Below are 18,992 nucleotides of genomic sequence, written 5' to 3'. Positions count from 1 at the left end.
GCTTCCTCGCCGTTTCTTTACAGTAAACGTTTGCGAGCGTGATGCTTTTGCCTTTTATGGCCATTCTTCATCCATGATGAAAGCGCATGAATACGACAGCTTGCTGCCCACCTGCCCCCTTATTTCTGACCTCCTGGAAAGTCTGGATGGAGTACGCATATACACTCGACTCTGTGGACCATTCAGTTTGCAATTCTAACTATTTTTATGTGGCTGCGTGGGGCAGCGGTTTGTTTTTGAGCGTCTGTACTGGAAAAAGCTCCTCTTACAAGTGTTTAGGTTTCACTGACACACTCGTGCACGGACAAAGCAGGCAGGTGCGAGTGAGCGAGACCTGCTGCGAGGCCAAAGTTGGAACGAGCGTGATGGAACGGAGAAAGATATACGATAGTGGGAAATGTCACGTTTTTAAGCACTGCTCATCAATTAGTGAAGTCATTCAGGCATTTTGTTTAGTCTTCTTGGCCGTTATGCAAAGTTTGCTGCAAACACAATCATGTTTCCAAACTCTGTCTTTAACTTTGTGTTCTAAAAAAAGCCGGTGGATTCCATAAAGCACCAAGAGCCTATATGAAGCGGAGTGCTTTATTGACTGCCATTTGTAGTATCTGTCTTGATGTAGTGTAGCTTTGCCACAGGGTGTGTACTGAGATCTGACCTGGCCTGTGATGAAATGTCAGCGCTTAAGTTGTGAGTGTTTGCGCGGCTCAGGAATGCCAGCTTTCGGGGCCTGAGAAACAGCCACGTACAAACAAACATGGGCTCGTCTTTCCCTCTTGCTCTCCTCCTGTGCCTATCGATCGTGCGAACGCACACAGCATGCTTGCCTGGGACTTGTTTATTGTCTTAGTGTTAACTCACGTTGCCGTCATATCTGCCCCCCCGTAATTAGATTTACCTTGCCTTGTTTTTCTTTCCTGTCTTCCCGCTCTTCCTTCATCAAAGCTGTTCTTTCTTCCACGAGGAGACAATTAAGGTGAGAATCCCAAACTCCCCTTAGTGCTCAACTTGGATTTTTGTTTTTATTTTTCACCTGTCCCATGTGTCCAGTCACCTCGGAGACACAATTGTTTTAGAACTGGGGGGCACCTAAGAGGGATTTACCCTCTCCTCTGCCCCCGAGGAGCGCTATTGCCACCTGAGGGGCTTCTCACCCTTTCCTGGGTGCCTTGCTCCAGGGCACGCACACTCCCAAACATCCAAATAAACAGAATTCAGGGTGAACAGGTGCTTGACAGGTTTGCCTCAGTCCCCGCTGAGAGTTTGTCGACAGGTGGAGACGTGTGTGTGTTGGCCCTGTAGACTCGAACTTGCAATTTGTTTTTTACCTCCTTGCTGCTGCTCCCCAATGGTTTGAGACACTCATTCTTTGTTGTTATTAGGAGATATAACACCATCACGGTCTTCAGATAAATTATTATTAACAAACGATATAAGTAAAAGTTATTTGCGTGAATTTATTTCAGAACTGTGCATCAAACTGTCAAAGTCTGCTTTATTGTCAATTTCTTCACATGCCAAGACACACAAAGAAATCGAAATGGGAACGTAATTTCGATTTCTTTGCGTGTTTTGGCATGTGAAGAAATTGACAATAAAGCAGACTTTGACTTTGAAACCGCCCTCTCGCCTCAATCAGTACCCAAAAAGTAGATTTCCAAAAGCTCAGCGAGCCCTGCTTTACAAATTCAAGGAAAATATTTTCTTTTGGGATCCTTTGTGTTGAGGAGTGCAATCTGTTCACCTCGGAGCACGTGTCCTCTCTGCTACGTGAGTGTCCTTTTTTGTATCAATGATGTGGTCTTTGGTTCTGTTTTGGAAAGAAAAACTAAAAATGTCCCAGCGCGGGTTGGTCATGCTGTGCCAACAGTAAATTCCTCTTATGGTAGTGTTGCGGCCATTCGTGTGTGTGTGTGTGTGTGTGTGTGTCTACATGGACTATGCCACTTTGTTTTCCTCTCTAGATTTAAAGCCTTACATGGAGACAAACAGACACCCGAAAGATACATACAAACTCCCCAGGGCAATTTTCTGCGCGTGTGTGTGCGCACGTGTATATATGTGTGTGTGGTGCGTAGGCAAACCTCAAGGGGCTTTTGGGTGACGGCTACCATATCAAAGGTTCATTGAGCGAGGATTAAATATCAAGCGAGTTTTAGTCCAGTTTAGAAGTGACAACAAAAGGTGGCAGAACATTAGACAGTCACTGGAGGGGTGAAATTTACTCCGTTGTGCCCTCCTAACATCTGTTTTAATATTTAGTTTGGCTGTCCAAAAGGAAACATCGATCACATCTATTGCGCTGTTGTCTGTCTGTCTGTCTCACCGAGGCGGCAAATGAGGGACAGGAGTACAAGAAGGAATAAAGAAAAAGTGAAGTATTGGACTCCACCTCCTTCCCTCCCGTCCCTCTCACCCCCTCGCCGACCCCTCCTCAGCCCTCCCCTCTGGGGAATGTTTGGGGGCCCAGCTCATATTTTGTTTGCACAATGCATTCCTGCAGGCTCTTTATTTATGTCAATCTTGCTTTTGATCAGGTTCCAGTTACCACCGGCTACCCATTCGTTGCTCCTGTGAGTGAAGAAAGCCACCTGTGATGCAGGACTGTGTTTTCCTTTTTTATCTGAAGTGTGTGTGTGCGTGTGAGTGGGCCCGCATTAGTGTGGGGCCGGCGTTACGGAGCAAGTTTACCGTCAATTAATACGGCCAAATGAATCCCTCACATGGTAAAGTATTTATGTAAGGTGATCTGGGCTGGTGGTGCAGCTGTGCACATCTGTCTGTGATCTACACCGCAGATGGTCCTACCTGCTCTCACACACACATGGACCGAGGTGGAAAGGTGAGGCGTGTGTGTGTACTGTATATGGGCTGTAAATCTTTCTTTGCTGCACTGAGGTAACATTTATGAGTGCGTCAGAGGGGCAGTCGCAAGCTCTCAGGATTCTTATTATTAGCTTTGAAAAATGATATACCAAAGAAACACAGTAACACATTGTTTGATCAAATCTAAAATCAATCCTTATTTTGGATTATTTGTACGACCCTTAATCAGAGCCTGTTTTCCCAATTTGATCAAAAAATATATTTTTTGCACTTTTATGTTGATAAGCTGGTCTCATGTGCGCCCGCTTGAAAACAACTTAAAATTAGTGTGAATTGTTTTTTTTAACGATTATCATAATTGAAATCCAATTAATTGCACAGCCCAATATTCTTTTCTATATGAATCGGGTTTTTTTTTTTCTTCTAAGATAATGCCATATTTGTAATCGTGGAGTGCAATAATCAAAATTGAATTTCACAGCCCTGCTTCCAACCTATCTGCTTTTCCACATCTGCTACTCTGCAACTCATCATTCACTTTTCATCTGTGCCGCCATGAGTCTAAATCTCAGACATTTTCATCTGAAGCTTTAACCTGGCCTATAAAAAAGACGAATAGGCCTACAAGGTTTCTGGAAGACGAGAAGGGTAAGTGAAAGAATAACTGAAGTTGAGGCAGCCGTGATTCAGGTAATTGGCCTCTGACAGCTCCTCAGTGGACACCAGCTGAAACCTGCAGTGGAGCCGCTCGGCCTCCAGGTGTGCAAGTATTTACTGGAAAATATGAAAAGCCTTTTTATTCCGCCTTGACCAGCCAGAAGAATTTTCATTGAACAGCAGAAGGCTGTTAAACGCCAAAGGGTGATAGAAGCCATTTTCTTTTTCCTGATACCAAGCCCGCTATGCTTCCTCCTGCCGCTCCTCCTTCCCGTGCATCCCGCCATCCTGAAAGAGCCCTCAAGAGATGTGTGTACCCTCTCGCTGCCCATATCCAAATAATTAATCCAAAGCAATTACTCTCCTCCTTCATCTGTCCGTTGGCCCGCTAACAAAACATTTCGACACGTGTCCTCATCACTCCCCTTTAATTAAGGCAGGACTATTTATCACTCCCCTTTAATTATCCTAGCCTGTTTATCAGCCTACCTTTAATGGAATTGGCACCAGAGAGATATTTGTAGAAAACACTTCCCGCTATGCCTTCCTTGCTTCGGAACAGGAGAGAAGACAAAAAGCAACAACATAATTTTATTATTATTTTTTTTTTTTATTAAAATCAGTCAAGAAAAGCGATGAATGCAAAATGGAGACTTTCAAAGTACAGAAAGGAAAGGAAGTTGAGAGGCGAAGAAGATACAAGTTGTTGTTTTCCTTCTTTTCTTTGCAATCCGGGTGATGGCCGCACTTGCCCGCCGCTGTGCTTTTGTTCTCGCTTCCGCAGACTCCATGCAGTTCACACCGAGTTCAAATACACACACACACACACACACACACACACACACACACACACACACACACTACGATCAAACGCACTACCACAATAGTTCTTTTGTTTTCAGTAACCATGGTTTCTGTCAGCTTTAATGCCTGGCAACATGTGTCACGGGGCAACCACTCACCAAAAAGGGGAGGGGCCTCACGTTCACTCCATAACAGCCCAAGTGTTTAACCATGAAACTAATTTGAACAATCGTACCACTGCTAGAGGTGAGCTTACTTTTAAGCTTCCCGTCGCACTCGAGAGTGGAAGTTTTCGAGGTGTGTGTGTGGGGCGGCAGCGAATAGTTCTGGAAAGACCTTGTTTTGCCTCGCCTCACGTGCTGCATATTAACAGACTTGTCCATCAGCCTGTAAGTAGCACAGGCAGAAGAGGGAGGAGAAAGCCCCCATGAGAGAAACGGGAGGTAGCTGCAAAATCAGGCCCAGATCACGTACTCCTCTCCTGGATCTGTGAACTCGCGGGTCTCCCTCAACCTGGTTGATATGGTGATTGTAAATTGTAACCACACATACGTAGGTTGGACAAATAGGCGTTTTCTTTCTCGCGCTCGCTCGCATTCACAATCGCAATCGATAGACAGTCTCCCTATGATGTGTTTCTTCATAACGTAACTAAAAACCAGTTTCCCCATCCCTGGACCTAATTGCAACTTTAACATCCGTTTGACATTTTGAGGACCTGCAAAAGTCTTTATAAAACATCAAATGCCTTGTAAATGCACACACACATGCACGCACAGGCAGCTAGTTAGGGTCAGAAGTCTGGGTGTCACACCCTGTCATTGCAGATTAAGTTATGCAAAGTGAGGTGGTCGAGCAGCCAACCCCCAGGGCTTAACAAGCAGGAAACACTAATTGGGTCGGCTTGCTGATTGCCATAATTGCTACTGTGTGTGCATGGTGGTGAGTGTGTACGTGTGTGCGTGTGTGTTCGTGTGTGTGGGTGTGCGAGTGAGTGAGTGGGAGAGCAAACGACCTGCTTGGTAACATAGCGTTCTGCACAGACCACTCTGGTTGTTTTCGTCTGTTTTATGATTTAAAGAAGTCGAACCTCAAAGGTCAAGCGCAATGCATTTTGGAACACGGCTCAGTCACACAGATATCGAAACATCCAATCCAGAGCCGTACTGTTAATTGGCATCATAAAACCTTTGTTTATTTGACACATCACGGAAAAGAGTTTGTGCAACCCTGCCAAATCTGAATGATTTACAAGTCAGAGTTTACGTCTTTAAATATCACATCTGTGAGGCAGGTGCAAGGATGACTGCTCCCAAATATTTTTGAAATGACAGAAAAAAAAAAAAGTTGGGACATGCGTATCAATGCAGCGATGTGTGTGAGCAACTTGTTAGCTTTTGTCTTCACTTCCACAACCACAATAATAAATAATTATTAATAATAATATGAATCAATTATAAATCATAATTAATAAAAATAATCAATGGTAATAATAATGGTAGCGCGGTCGGGCACTGGTTAGCACGCCCGCCTCACAGTTCAGAGGGTGCGTGTTCGATTCCACCTCCGGCCCTCCCCGTGTGGAGTTTGCATGTTCTCCCCGTGCCTGCGAGGGTTTTCTCCAGGTCCTCTGGTTTCTTCCCACGTCCCAAAAACATGCTTGGTAGGCCGATTGAGCACTCCAAATTGCCCCTCGGTGTAAGCGCGACTGCGGACGGCTGTTGCGATTGGCTGGCAACCAGTTCAGGGTGTCCCCCGCCTACTGCTTGATGACAGCTGGGATAGGCTCCGGCACGCCCACGACCCCCGTGGGGTCTAGCGGTACAGATAATAGATGGATGGATGGATGGATGGAAAATAATAATGATGATGAAGGGCCCCAAACGTGCAAATCCCAACTTCCTAATGTACTATGTTTTGAAGGGCTTCCACTTGTGGCATTGAATGAAACTACCACTCTCCTCCCATCCAAATTGCCGGCTTCTGTTCTCCCGCCTCAAACACACTCGCACACACGGAGATACTCCCAGCGAGGTGCTAGCTCCCAGCCTAGCTAACAATGCACACAAAGGCAATGATGGGCCCCGTTACTCGGTTAGCCAGTCTCCGTGCAAGGGCTCCCAGCAAGCGTGCTGGATTTTTGGGGTTTAGTGTCCCGCTGAGAGAGAATAATGAGTGTATGTTTCTAATCTGTGGGCACGGTAGTGTGTGCATGTGTGCTTGCGTGCAATGCTGGAGAATAATGAGTGTGTGTTGCTAATCTGGGCCCATAGGAGACTAGCTCTCCGCGCTCCTCTCACTCCGCGTGCCTCTTCTCTGCTCCTCTGCCTCGCCGGATGGAGGCTAATTTAGCTTGGGCTTTGATGCCTCCTCCTGCGGGCCTGCGTTTTCCCCATATCCAAATGCGAGGATTAGCCGGCTTTTATTCTCCAAAGCCCATCTCATCCCGTTCTCCCTCTCACTGTCTGCTTACCGTCTCCCCGACCCTCGGATACAGTGGCAAGGACTTAACAGCCTGACAACAACCGCTTTGTTGTTGTGTTTTTGTGTATCGGTTGTTAGCCGAGGCGCTCAGGCTTTTGTGGGCCTTGTGTTTGCCGGTGCGTTCTGGGGATACTTGTCAATAGGGAGCCCGGGATGCGAGGGAGATTTAGCGGGGATGACGGGATGTGAGGTTGCGGAGGGTTATGGGAGACAAGAGGAGGGATGGGAAAGGGGAACCGTTTAACGGCTTCACTCTTGTTCATTAGGAAGAATAATGGGAAATTATGTGGGACTAAAAGACGTCTCTGGGTGACATCATCGGGCCCGTTGTTGCAAGCTTTGTGCGGGTATTTCTCCATGTTTGTGTGTTTGCATGTGTGAGAAAGAGACAGAGAGGGGAAAAGAGATGGCAGGTCTCTTGGCGATGCTTTAAATCTCTTTGTAGACAGGGACTGTCACTTCTGAGCGTGTGCGTGATGAAAGTGAGTGTTAAGCAGCAGACGTGGCCTGCATGCTCCCTCGGAGATTGCACTCGCGCACAGATTGGAAGTCTCTTGACGATCGTTCAATAGATTTGCAGATGGCACCTCTGAGACTTCACTGACTGACACATGCACTTGTACACACTCACGAAAAAAAAAAATACCCTTGCTTATTTCGTAACTGAATATCAGTCTGGCAGTGTTGATGACCTGCTGAATTGTGAGAAGAAGAAAAAAACATGGCGTACCGTGGAAAACATTTATAAAAGCCACTCTGAAAGGTTAATGTATTTTGATGTTCTGTAACTCTTTGCAAATCAAAATAAGGCTCAACACTTTTCTGTTTATTTGATGGGATTTCTTAAGCGTTGGATCATATTCTGAATCGTATGACTCCAAGGTTCTAATGTACTTTCCAAATGTTCCCATCCTGGAAACTCCCACGTGGTGTGACCATTATTGATGGCAAATAAAACAATGCAGAGCCTCCATTAGATTGTATCATCAGGTTGCGTCATCATGTATCACCGTTTGTTGTGCGTTGTGGCTTTAGGAGTCATGTTTTTCCTTGGCTCTGCGGGCTGTGATTGAGTGTGACCCCTGACCTTTGGCGCTCTATGGAATTCCATACATGGTGCGACGGCGACCCGCTGACCTTCAGCTGCGCTCCGATTCGATTGGCTGAAAGAATCCCTGTGCCTTGCAGCCGGGCGCCGTCGGCTAGAATCAAGCGGTCAAAGGTCAAGATGTGGAAATGAGGCGATTGAGTACGGGACCGTCTTTTACAGCGAAGCCACAATAGCATCTTTCTGTGCGCGTGATGGTGCTTGTGAGAAAGTGAGGATGGATGTGCAGGAACAAGGAAGAGGCGGAAGGAATAAGCTGTATAAGTCCTTGTGTTCTCAAAAGAATTCAGTCGGAAATCCTACAAAAAGTCAACACTGTATTTGAAGTGGGTTTATTTCGAGCAATGTAACAATGCGCTCCAAGAAACCGGCGTGAGTAAAGCTCCGATGCAAAATTCTGGGGGATCGACTGTTTTATCACATGAAATGAGTAAATGATTTCGCTTGATCACGTTCCTAAAATTGGGTTATCCTAATCTGCAACAAACATGACAATCCAGATTTTATTCCAGATCACCCCATTCACTTTAATTTAATCCTTTGAATTTGTACAAAGATAATTCACGACTCTCCAAAAGTCAATGTCCAAATTTTCCCAAACTTTCTTTGATGCCCTCTGAACCTGAACTTGACTTCTAGAACTGAACAAAAAGACGGCAACTTGAAATTTCCGTCTTTGTCTCCCCCCATCTTAAAGGAGGCGGCGGTCAGAGTTGAGAGGCTGTCAGCGGTGGCAGCACCTTACTTCGAAGTAGTCTTGATCAAGGCCGCTCATCTCCCCACGCCACTCCGCCCGTGACGGGACTACAGGACAGGCTGACAGGTGACGACTTTACCGTTTTTGTCTTTCTTTCTTCCTCTGAAATAGGAGAAAAAGGAGGTTCGAAGACAAGTGGAACGGTCAACCTTCTTCCTGTCATGCTGACAGTTAAAAGTTCATAGCTTGGAGAATCACAAGCTCCGATGACAAAATTCAGTTCCTGTAAATAAACCTGCATCCAGATCCCTTCCACCACATGATTATGATATTTTTTCAACCCTGTTGCTTCTCACGTGGGATTACTTTTCTCATCGGGTCCAAAAACAACTGTCATGCAAGTGGACAGGCGGTGATTAAGGATTTAACTGATCATCCCGGAAGCTGACAGTGAACCAGCTATTATCTAGCAGGAATCAAACGCCGCTCAAAGCCCTGGGAGGCTCGGCGCGCCCCTCAGCATCTCTCAGCTTCTCTCGGAGGCCTGGCCGACATGAAAGGAGACGTCAGGGTCTGGCAGCTGACAAGCCACTGTGCATCTGTGTATGTGTGTGTGTGTGTGTAGGCAGAGAGAGAAAGCGAGCGAGCGGGACTTAAGTAATAAGATCTTGATTTCGGCTGTTACCTCAGGGACTGTTGATCTGCGTTGCGAAACACTCTGTTTTTGTGGGAGCCACTTGCACACAATATTACAACTCATAGTGGTTAAATTTCATATTTCATATACTATTCTGTTCACTGCTTTTCCTCTTTAGGGTCACAGGCATGATGGAGTCAATCCCTGCAGACTGATTTTGGGCCAGATGCACCCGGGTCAGGTAAGGTTTTCCATTGTTTACTGTCAGTGGATTTGACTTGTATGGTGGCTCTCTTTTCGCCAACTTCCTGGGTTGGTTCAATTTTCAGCAGAGTCAGCAGTTTATTTTGTGTAGTTGCAAAAACATATACTCTCTATACATTGCGACAATCTTGCCTTAGTTCTATGGAGATGAGTGTCATGCTCCTTCCTGTGGTCCCCTCACACATTAGACCAGCTCTAATAATAAAAAGGGAGAGGAGTCAGAGTGGATCCTTTGAGTGTTCAGTGGAGGGCGGGTGACCCACTTATCCATTCCACAGGCTTTGACTGGGCCTCTGGGTTAACCCACTTAGCCACTCCCTGAGCTTCTGCAGAGGCCCTGGAGTGAAGGCCGCTACCCCCCCCCCCCCCCCCTTTTCTTAATAAAGGGCAGGAGCACATTCAGACCATGCTAGAACGTAAACGCTCCCACACTGTACACACTGTACTCAATCGCTTCCTCACGAATGTTTGCCGTATCGACTGGCAGTTGTGTGTGTCTTAGTTTGGGGGTGTGTGTGTGTTTCTTCTTGTGTGCGTATCAGCCCGGAGATCTCCTTCTGTCTCCTCCGCCATCCAAAGCGCATTTGCATTTTAATGATGTCAATGTTTGTTCAAAAGCATGACAGGCGCTCAAACATGACAAAATGGAAATAAGGGACTTAAACTGGGGGAATTACATCCCATTCACACGTATTTGCCGTGACACTGACATAATGTATGGCACCAGTGTCCCTGCAAGAGAAATGGTTTAGGAAAGGCGCATCCACAGAACCTGAACAAGAAATAATCTATTATCTGATATCAGAGCTGAAACCTTTCATGATTTCACAGCTTTGTTTCATATAATTTCATTTTAATACACTGGTGAACTCCTATTTGTCGGCTTCAATTCCCTTGCTACGACACAATGGATTTTTTTTCTTCTTCTTTCGGATGGGGGCAATTGCTGGAACATCATCAAAACGCTATGGCAGCCTTACTGCATTGACAGATTCCCAAGGTGCAACATCAAAAGATTACAATCGAGTTCAAATAGAAATAAATATATATATAAAATAATATATAATATCAAATATATATCAAATAAACAAATAAATAAATACCTCTGAAAAGTTCTTTAAAAAAAAAAAAAAAGAAAAAACGCTTCAAAAACCTTTTTTTGCTCTCATGGAAGACTAAAGAAATCGGAAAGTATTCATATCCATCCATCCATTTATATTTGAATGAAAATCAACTTTGGACTTGAACAAATAAAATAAATATGCTCATTTCTATTAGACACTTCTATAATTTGTAAATTATATACAATGGTGACATTGGACAGTAAACAACAGAACATATTACATTATGCAATAATGCTTGGAATAAATTGTTTTTATCTTTGAAACTTTTTTTGCATGACAGGGAAGAACTTTGTGGTGTGTTCATTCTTGTGCATCTACATGTATTTTATTCTATAGTTCTGCTTTGAACTAGTCCGTGAGGTCTGCGAGGTTTTTGTTACAGCTGTTGCGCAAGGTTGTTGTGGCTTGTGGTGGTTGGGCCTAGCATGCGAATTTAAATCCCTGGTGGGATTATTAATTGTGGTTATGTAGTGTATCACGAAAGCAGCTCTCGAAAGGAGGCCTTCAAAAGCTAAGTTGAAAAACAAAAGTTGGAGGTAGACAAGATGAGCACAGTTCTAAACAATGTCAATGAGTTATGACTGGACTGCACTCAGCCGCTTGGGTTTCATTCTGGTGGCTGTCACGGCTTATTGACACCCTTGAATAGAACATCAGTGAAGACTTCAACAAACTTGTTTTGGTCTACAGATTGTTTTGTTTTGATAAATGAAGAACACACATTCAGTGGAACTGATGACGCATATTGTATTGATGATGATGATGGAGGGGGGGGGGTGACACACACACGCGCACGCACACACACACACACACACGTGTGTGTACAGGCATGCCACCGAGTATGGGTGTCACATAGACGATGACATACCACCCAAGCCCCTGAGGTGCTGATGGGGGGTGAAGTGATGGCAGTAACTCAGTTGCAACCTGATCGAGCAAGGATAAACGTGAAGCTGTCCATTTCCTGACGCACTCACACACACGCGCCACGCATACACACACCCTAAAGGGCTCAATGAAAACGATACGCACATCACTTACACCGTCTGCCATATGTCTTATCTTACAGGATAAATATTGTGGTTTGAGATTCTTGTTCTTTTTGGCAACGTTCATCTTGTTGCAAGTTTTTCTCAAAGGCTTCAAGCGTCTTGAAATTCATCTTTTGCTCTGTGAAAGCTATAAATTGGAATCATATATTGACCGTCTCTGGGAAGTAAACATCCCTGTGGCATCAATACACGGCATTTCAAAGTTTTTGAAAATATAGCCTTGCGCCTTGATTGGCGGAGGCACTCCACATTGTTCCCCCTTGAAAGAGAGTTTGAGGTGTTTTCGCTGGTGAAATTCCGTCTTGAGCGCAGAAGCCTGAAAGATCGTTCCTTGTGCCAATGTTTTTTAAGGGGATGGATTGATGTTACTCTCCATCACAATAACGCTCAAGGACAAACAATCCGAGATGGCTTAATCAGTTCACGTCTTTGTCAACATATATTCTTTGAGTTTTACAAAAAAAATATTATTTTTTTGCAAAACTCAAAGAATGTGATATCTGTGGAGAACCTTCCAGTTACGCTTGTGATCATTTGTGCTTCATATGACCATCTTGCCTGTTTCCTTGAACTGTTTTTATGTGTCTTATCTGCGTTTGGCTGAATAAAAACCTTTTAAACTTTTCAAGCGTACGTCTTCTATTGACGATGTGATCTTGTTGCCATGAATGCAGAAGGGTTTGTAATAAATTACCAACACTGAAATAAGATTTATTTTGCATCAGGTGCACAGTGGCTGTCAATAGCCTTTCTTTTGTCATTAATGGACATGCACACACAGCAAACAGCAAAGCATCAACACTCACATAAAGCTTTACAAACACAAAGTATAATACAAAAAAAAAAAAAAAAGAGTGCACGGATTGGACCACACAAGGACACCAAGCCCACTTGAGCCTCAATCAGACTAACCTTGAGAGCTACTGGCCCTTTCTCCTCCTCGTCGCTGACTCAAATTATTTTGAATACCAATGAAACTTAATTGCGGATTTCCTTGCTTTGCCTTGAATGGCAACACTCATAGAAATCGCCAAACTTTACTTGTCTGCCCTCAAAAATCCTATGTGTGTCAAACCCCTGGTTTGCGGTCCACAAGTGACCCGGTAAGCAGTGAGATCTGCTTCGAAGGGGGGGGGGGGGGGGGGGCACAAAAAAAAGTTGCTTTGCCGGGTCACTCGCTAGTGTGTTTTCCTCTGTCTGGCCTGTGACAGTGTTTCATGGTAAAGCTCTTGTCTTACCTGAGGATTAGGTGGATCAGGCCTTGATTGTCAGCGCTTCCTTTGTTCCTCCAGGAACACCATGTTTGGGGTTGCACAAGAACATAGGCGGGAAACTGGTGCAATAATACACCCGAGGTGGAGCGGGTGTGTAAAAGATGAAGTCTCCTTGAATATGTTTGGGCTGGGCATTAGTGGAAATGTGCACGATTGTGTGTGCCCACCAAAGTGTGTCTGCTGCATTTGGATGTGCGTGTAAAGGGAAGGGAAAGGTGTGTGTGTGTGTGTGTGTGTGCACATTGAGCCCCGCTGTCAGTCCCTGCCATGTTTTACAGCCTGCACAGTGATTAGAGCTGTCGACTCTGATGTGATGACACGGGTTGAAACCACAGCAGGGGAGGGAAGGAGAGACGCAGAGAAGTGGTAGAGGCAAAGTAAGACAGGCAACAAGAGGCTGATCCGGGGTCAGGAAGAGATCAGAGGGAAAGAAAGTTTGAGGGGAGAAGGTTTGAGAAAGAAGTTTGACCTTGACAACAGCTGCAGCTAACAAAAGTGTTGCTCTGCACTAGACAGCAGGTATGGGCTGTAGACAACCACTCACTGTTCACTGAAGCTCAGTAGCACCATATGCAAGAGAACCTCTCAGGTTAAAACTAGTAAAATTCCATTCTTTTTTTTTTTTTCTTTAGACTGATCCACGTACGAGGTCTCAATTCCTGAGTAGTCACTGATACCAAGTTCCGATACCACTAGTTTGTTGCATACATACAATTCCGCCCCAAAACAATAACAGATCATTTCAAAGAAAGAGCTACTGAAAATATACCAATCTGGCATTTTCCTTTAAATCACTTGAAATGAATGACAATTTTCTATTATTCTAATTTCTCATTCCTTATCGTTAAACAGACACAAGGCGGCAGCCGATGCTGGTATTGGTTGTCATCGCGAGTGACGATAACTTGAAATAATCTGGTATTGGCGTGTCAAAAGTGTTCTGGAACATTGCTTGATCAGAGATGGGAAATTCTTTTTAAGCACTTACAAAATTGGATGGCCAAACTCAAACAGTGTCCTTCTGAAATTAAAACATGTTTACTCCACTCATCCTTCAGACTCAAGAAAACTTTCTGACCTTCTTACTCAAACCTGTGCTTGACATGCGTTCACTTCTACTGTGCCCCATTTCCATATGTTCTTAATTGGACGGGCCAGAGAGAGGTTTGGAAAAAAACTAAAATAATGTCCACATGGAAAGGGGAGGGTGCCGTGCTGGCTTGTTTGGGTTTAATGTCTGCTCCTGCCCTAATAGAGAATAAATAAACTTAGCCTTGTAGAGCGACACACAGGCTAGCTTCTACTCGCACGGCCAGTTAAAGCTAATACAGCAGAAAATGCTCCCCGTCCTCCCCGTGTGCTGATACTGTTATTACTGCCGCTTAATAAGGCCCAGATGCCCAATATTAAACGTAATCTTTCAGGATAGTTTTGTTTATGTAATTTAATTTTCCGAGGCAGTTGTTTCCAATTAGATTGTTTAAAAGTTTTAATTGAATTAAATGAGAGATCCTCATGAAGAGAAATGGCAAGATGATAAGAAAAGCAAACCTGGACAAGAGCCAGAGTGGCTCGCGTGCGTGCGTGTGTGTGTGCGCGCGCGCCATGAAACATAGCTATCATTAAAACGCTCCCATTATTGCCAAGCCACTCAGGAGTGAGAACTGCATCGTCGATGGTAATTATGACGTTATGAGGTGGCAATTACGTTGAAATGTGTTTGACTGTCAAACGCCCACTACAATGACATGTCAGCCTGCTGAGATGAGCATCAAATGGTTGTAATGGAGAGAATGAAAGAAACAATAGCGACGGCTGGGCTGCTTTGCTGCAAAATGGATTTAGATAAAAAAAAAATAGCGACAAGTTGACCTGACTTGTGGAATTTGAATTGCGGAACAACTGCTGTCTGTTGTGTGACGCTGATTGATTTCGGATTTGGTTGACTTTCGACAGAGTTTCCAGTTGCGATGGATTGGTTTTTTTAAATAATTTGGTTCTGTTTGTGGCTAATGGAAAATCAGAATTAGTACCTCTCAAATTTGACACCCATTACAATATAGCAATCCAAATCTTTTGTATCCTAAAAGCTGTTCATTACAGGAAAAGCGTTCACTGTTCTCTAACACAATTCATTTTTGTTTGAGATTGGCTTGAAGGATGTTCATGTTTTGCCCACAGGGGGCACAAGTGAGTAGTTTTGTGTATCTGCGTAACTGGAGTTATTCTTACCTCCGTGTTGGTGAACGTACGCATCCCTGTTTACTTGGCACCTACCCACTGAAAGTATGAAAGGCTTGCCATTTCTTCTCCCTCCAGAGTTTTTGGGAGGTGAGGGTCCGTAGATCATGGCACGGTGTGGGATAGGTTGGGGTGCAGAGGCAACATGTCAAATGCCTCAAAGGAAGAATAGGCGAGTGTGTGTCAAAGCATTCCAGAGGAGAGAAAAAAGGAAGACAAGGATCCCTTCAGAAGGCAGGGAAGTGTTGCATGACTGCTGTTTCATAAACACGCACACACACACACACACCAATCCAGACATCTCTGGGGGAGGAATTGCATCCTGATGTTTTTTCTCTCTCTGGTAACTTTAGTATGGATGATTTAACGCTTAACTGCAATCAGTGTTAAAGCGTTCCACAAGGCTCACTCAGACGGAGCTGCTGTGTGTGTGTATGTGTGTGTGTGTGTGTGTCCCACAGCCATAACAGACTCCCGAGCTGTTTAGAGAGGCTGGCTACAATGCGGAGGACAGATGTGGAAAACCCCTGGCTCTCCAGACAAGGGCCTCCTTCATCCCTCCTCACGCGATCCTTCACTAAGTCGGTGGGACGGGGAGATGGAGTTACAGAACTAACTTCCTGGTTTACATCAAACGCCCTTTGCATGCAGTTTCTGTAGCAGCACCTCCTCCTTGTCTTCCTCCACCACCTCTCCCTATCACTCTCTCGTTCTATCTGCAGGGAGTCTATCACTCCATCTTTCCATCCAGACATGTGCACAAACACAGTAACGTCCGGCTCTGTCTGCGCCACTCAAAAACAAGCCCGTCTGGCATTTTCATCCCCAAAGTGCTGAGATCTGCGTTTGATGTCACTAATCTGCGTTGCGGCAAGTCAAGACACTTGGCATGACAACGCAGCCGAACTGGTGAGCTGACAAAAATGGGTTGTGATGAAAGGAAAGGCCGCAACTGGAAGAAAGTTTTGGATGGAGCTCTGGAGCTCTGGTGTTTGGCAAAGGATGCTGTGGTTGAAAGAGTCCAAGCACGAAGCAGCAGGTGTTTGTGCTGTGTAAGAGGCATGGCCGCAGAGGGCAGTCAGTAGCCAGTGAGCCACGGAACAAGTTGGGGAAAGGGATTGGCTCTTATCTGCCTACTCGTCTGCAGCTGTATTTACCTCCTTTGTTTGTTGTTCACTAAGCAGTTGGAGATATAGACGTGTGTGTGTGTGCATGTGTGTGTGTGTGTGTGTGTGTGTGTGTTTGCTGTCCCCTGTGCACCCTGAGGAAGACTGGGAATTTTCTGTGTCAGTGCGTCAGAGGATTTTGGTCAGAGTTTTGTTGATCCTGTCTTTGTTGATCCTGTGTTGTTGTAGAGAGAGGAGGAGGGGGGGGGGGCGAGAAGATTGAAGCATTAGCCATGGCAGCCCGGATTTAACCCTCTCCTGCCCCCCCCTCCCTCCACACCTCTACTGCCAAGCAGGGCCACACGGTTCTCTGACCTATCCCAAGTCGCGCCCAACTGCTGCAAACAAACAGTGCGAAAAAGCTCTTGGTTCCTGTCATGCTCTCTGAAGCGAGGCAACTTCCAATTATTGGCCTCCAAAGTTCGCTCAGGCACTCACAAGGTGTGTGTAGTCCAATGTTTGTGGCTCGGAGCCAATACTTTTATGACCAGTTCAAACAGGGTACACACATAACCATAATGTGGATGTTTTTAGACCCGATTCTTTTGTTATTACTAAATTCTACAACGGCCTTCTCGTTTTTATCATCAACATCACACACTAGAAGAGAGAATAAGAACACGCCCAACTATCGTATTGTCATCTGCGCGGGGTTGAGGTTGGAAAAATAGTTAGTAGTCCTCCACATTCCTCCTGAGCACCCCGCTCGTCATGGTGTCCCATCTGAAGAGCAAAGTGGACTGAAGGCAGCCTAAGAGCCTTAACTTCCCAGTGTGACGCTGAAGTTCCAAACCAACAGAGGAAGGAACACAGCTTGGAATCTTAATAACTATTACCAAATGTGTGTGGGAGAGGGAGAGAAGCAGAGAGAGAGAATATTTAAATCAAAAATCTTGAAATATTGTTGCAATGTACCTCGTGCACAATTCGACAGTGCCTCCTTCTGAGGCCTTCTTTTGTTTTCTACTTCATATTTTGGCTGCGATGATTCGTGCTCGGAAAAAGGCATCGATGCAATCCATTCGCACAATCGTGCGGCAAGTAGTATAAATAAAAATGATAATTTGAAGACTCAATTTGGCATTGAAATAAGGCTCAGCAAAACAAAACAAAAGACAAGGAAGTGGAACCTGAGATAGCGTGCACCAGCCACATATTAAAATACAAACGTGAAGGAGGGAGCGAACCCGACGGGATGCTGAGGTGCGTGCGTGTGTGTCTGTCTGTGTGTGTGTGTGCGTGTGTGTGTGTGTGTATGTGAGCTGTGGCAATCACACAAACAAATTAATTAATCTCCCATTGCATTAGGTGGGGGTAGGTTGATGAATTGAACTACTCTTGCGCCACCTCCCCCCTCCATCTTTCCCCATCTGATGGTTTATCCCCTTTTTCATATGCTGGCCTTTGCTAGCAATAAACACCTGATTGCAAATGCAGCCTTTTGTATGTCTTTCTTTATTTAGTGACTGACAGCCTCTGCTTTTTTTGCTCATCTTTTATTTGCATGATGCTGCATGCATGAACTAGGCAGGTTTTTAAATGGATGTATGTGTAGGAGTGTATTTAAGCCTGCAGGTAGGCTTTTAAAGTTCAAAGAATACAACATTTTCAAGCTGCTCTAGGCTATATCTTCTGCACACATTTACAATCTATAAATTACATTCATCAATATTATTCTAGTGGAACCGCCAAAGTCAAATGCAGTGTGTTCTTTGGGGATTTCAAAACAAACTGGAATTTAAGTATAGTTGGAGTCATTTGCTCCAAAAATTTGGTATAATATTTTTTACTTGTTGCACATGCAATCTAAATTGAAGTATTTAACATTTTCATCTAAATTGCCATAAAAGGTTAGTCATTCTCATTTTAGTGAAAAATGAAACACTCTTAATGTGCCGTTAAACACTCTTCAAGGAAGGCAAAAAAAACAAATCTGAAAAATGTTATTGTAGCTTCAATTTATTTTTTTTAATAAACCACAGCAGAAAGGCAACCAAACAGAGACAGGCGGTTGGACCGACGACATGCTGCTGCAGCCTCACGTTGACTTTTTTTCCCTTGGGCTTCTTCTATGGTAACGTGACCGAGCTGCTAAATTGGTCTTGACTGCTATTATTTTAAAAGGCGAAGTTTCTTTGTGGGAAACCTCTCATTTTCTCACTATGCTCACGTCTGATTGACAAGCACATAAAAGGCTCTTCTACACGTTACCTATTACAACTATAGACGACCCCGCTCAGAAAGATTACGGCTCGTATTGAGGCTTATTTGGCATCCGTGCATATGGAGATCGGTCCCGGCTCGTGATGACGGATTCTGAGAACCCAGTAAAAAACAAAACAAAAAAACGATCCATCAGTCACTGAACAAGCTGATGTTCTGTGTTTTTACTGCTCTGCTCAATAAATAAAAATCTGTAATTCAAGTGGTACACATGAATGCAACACGCCGGCTCATTAACATTTCGAAAATACTTACTAAATGAGGGTCATTTGCTCGATGTTCACAGCTCAGCTATTGACTTAACTGTTGAATAGTTAAATGAAATGCTTAGGCATAAAGAAAATACTGTAAAATATGAACTCATTTCTAGATAATATTGAGTCCTTCAGAACCCACACGGGCAGAAGAAAAGAAATGATGGCCGTTGCACCGAAT

The 18,992-nt window shown here is 44.5% G+C and overlaps 1 long non-coding RNA gene across 1 annotated transcript in view; it reads left to right on the top strand.

The window, feature by feature from the left end:
- Positions 1-1,633: 1,633 nt before the first annotated feature.
- The window catches only part of LOC133162866 (uncharacterized), a 50,492-nt gene continuing 33,133 nt past the window's right edge, over positions 1,634-18,992 (top strand). Inside the window, exons 1-3 of the long non-coding RNA XR_009716288.1 lie at positions 1,634-1,770; positions 8,577-8,702; positions 9,392-9,454. This is a non-coding gene — a long non-coding RNA (uncharacterized LOC133162866). The remainder of the gene's footprint in view (positions 1,771-8,576; positions 8,703-9,391; positions 9,455-18,992) is intronic.

This window comes from Syngnathus typhle, linkage group LG11 (genome assembly GCF_033458585.1).
Source record: "Syngnathus typhle isolate RoL2023-S1 ecotype Sweden linkage group LG11, RoL_Styp_1.0, whole genome shotgun sequence".
Taxonomy (NCBI): Eukaryota; Metazoa; Chordata; class Actinopteri; order Syngnathiformes; family Syngnathidae; genus Syngnathus; species Syngnathus typhle.
Note: the sequence above shows the minus strand (reverse complement) of the source record. Positions and strands in the feature narration are given on the sequence as shown.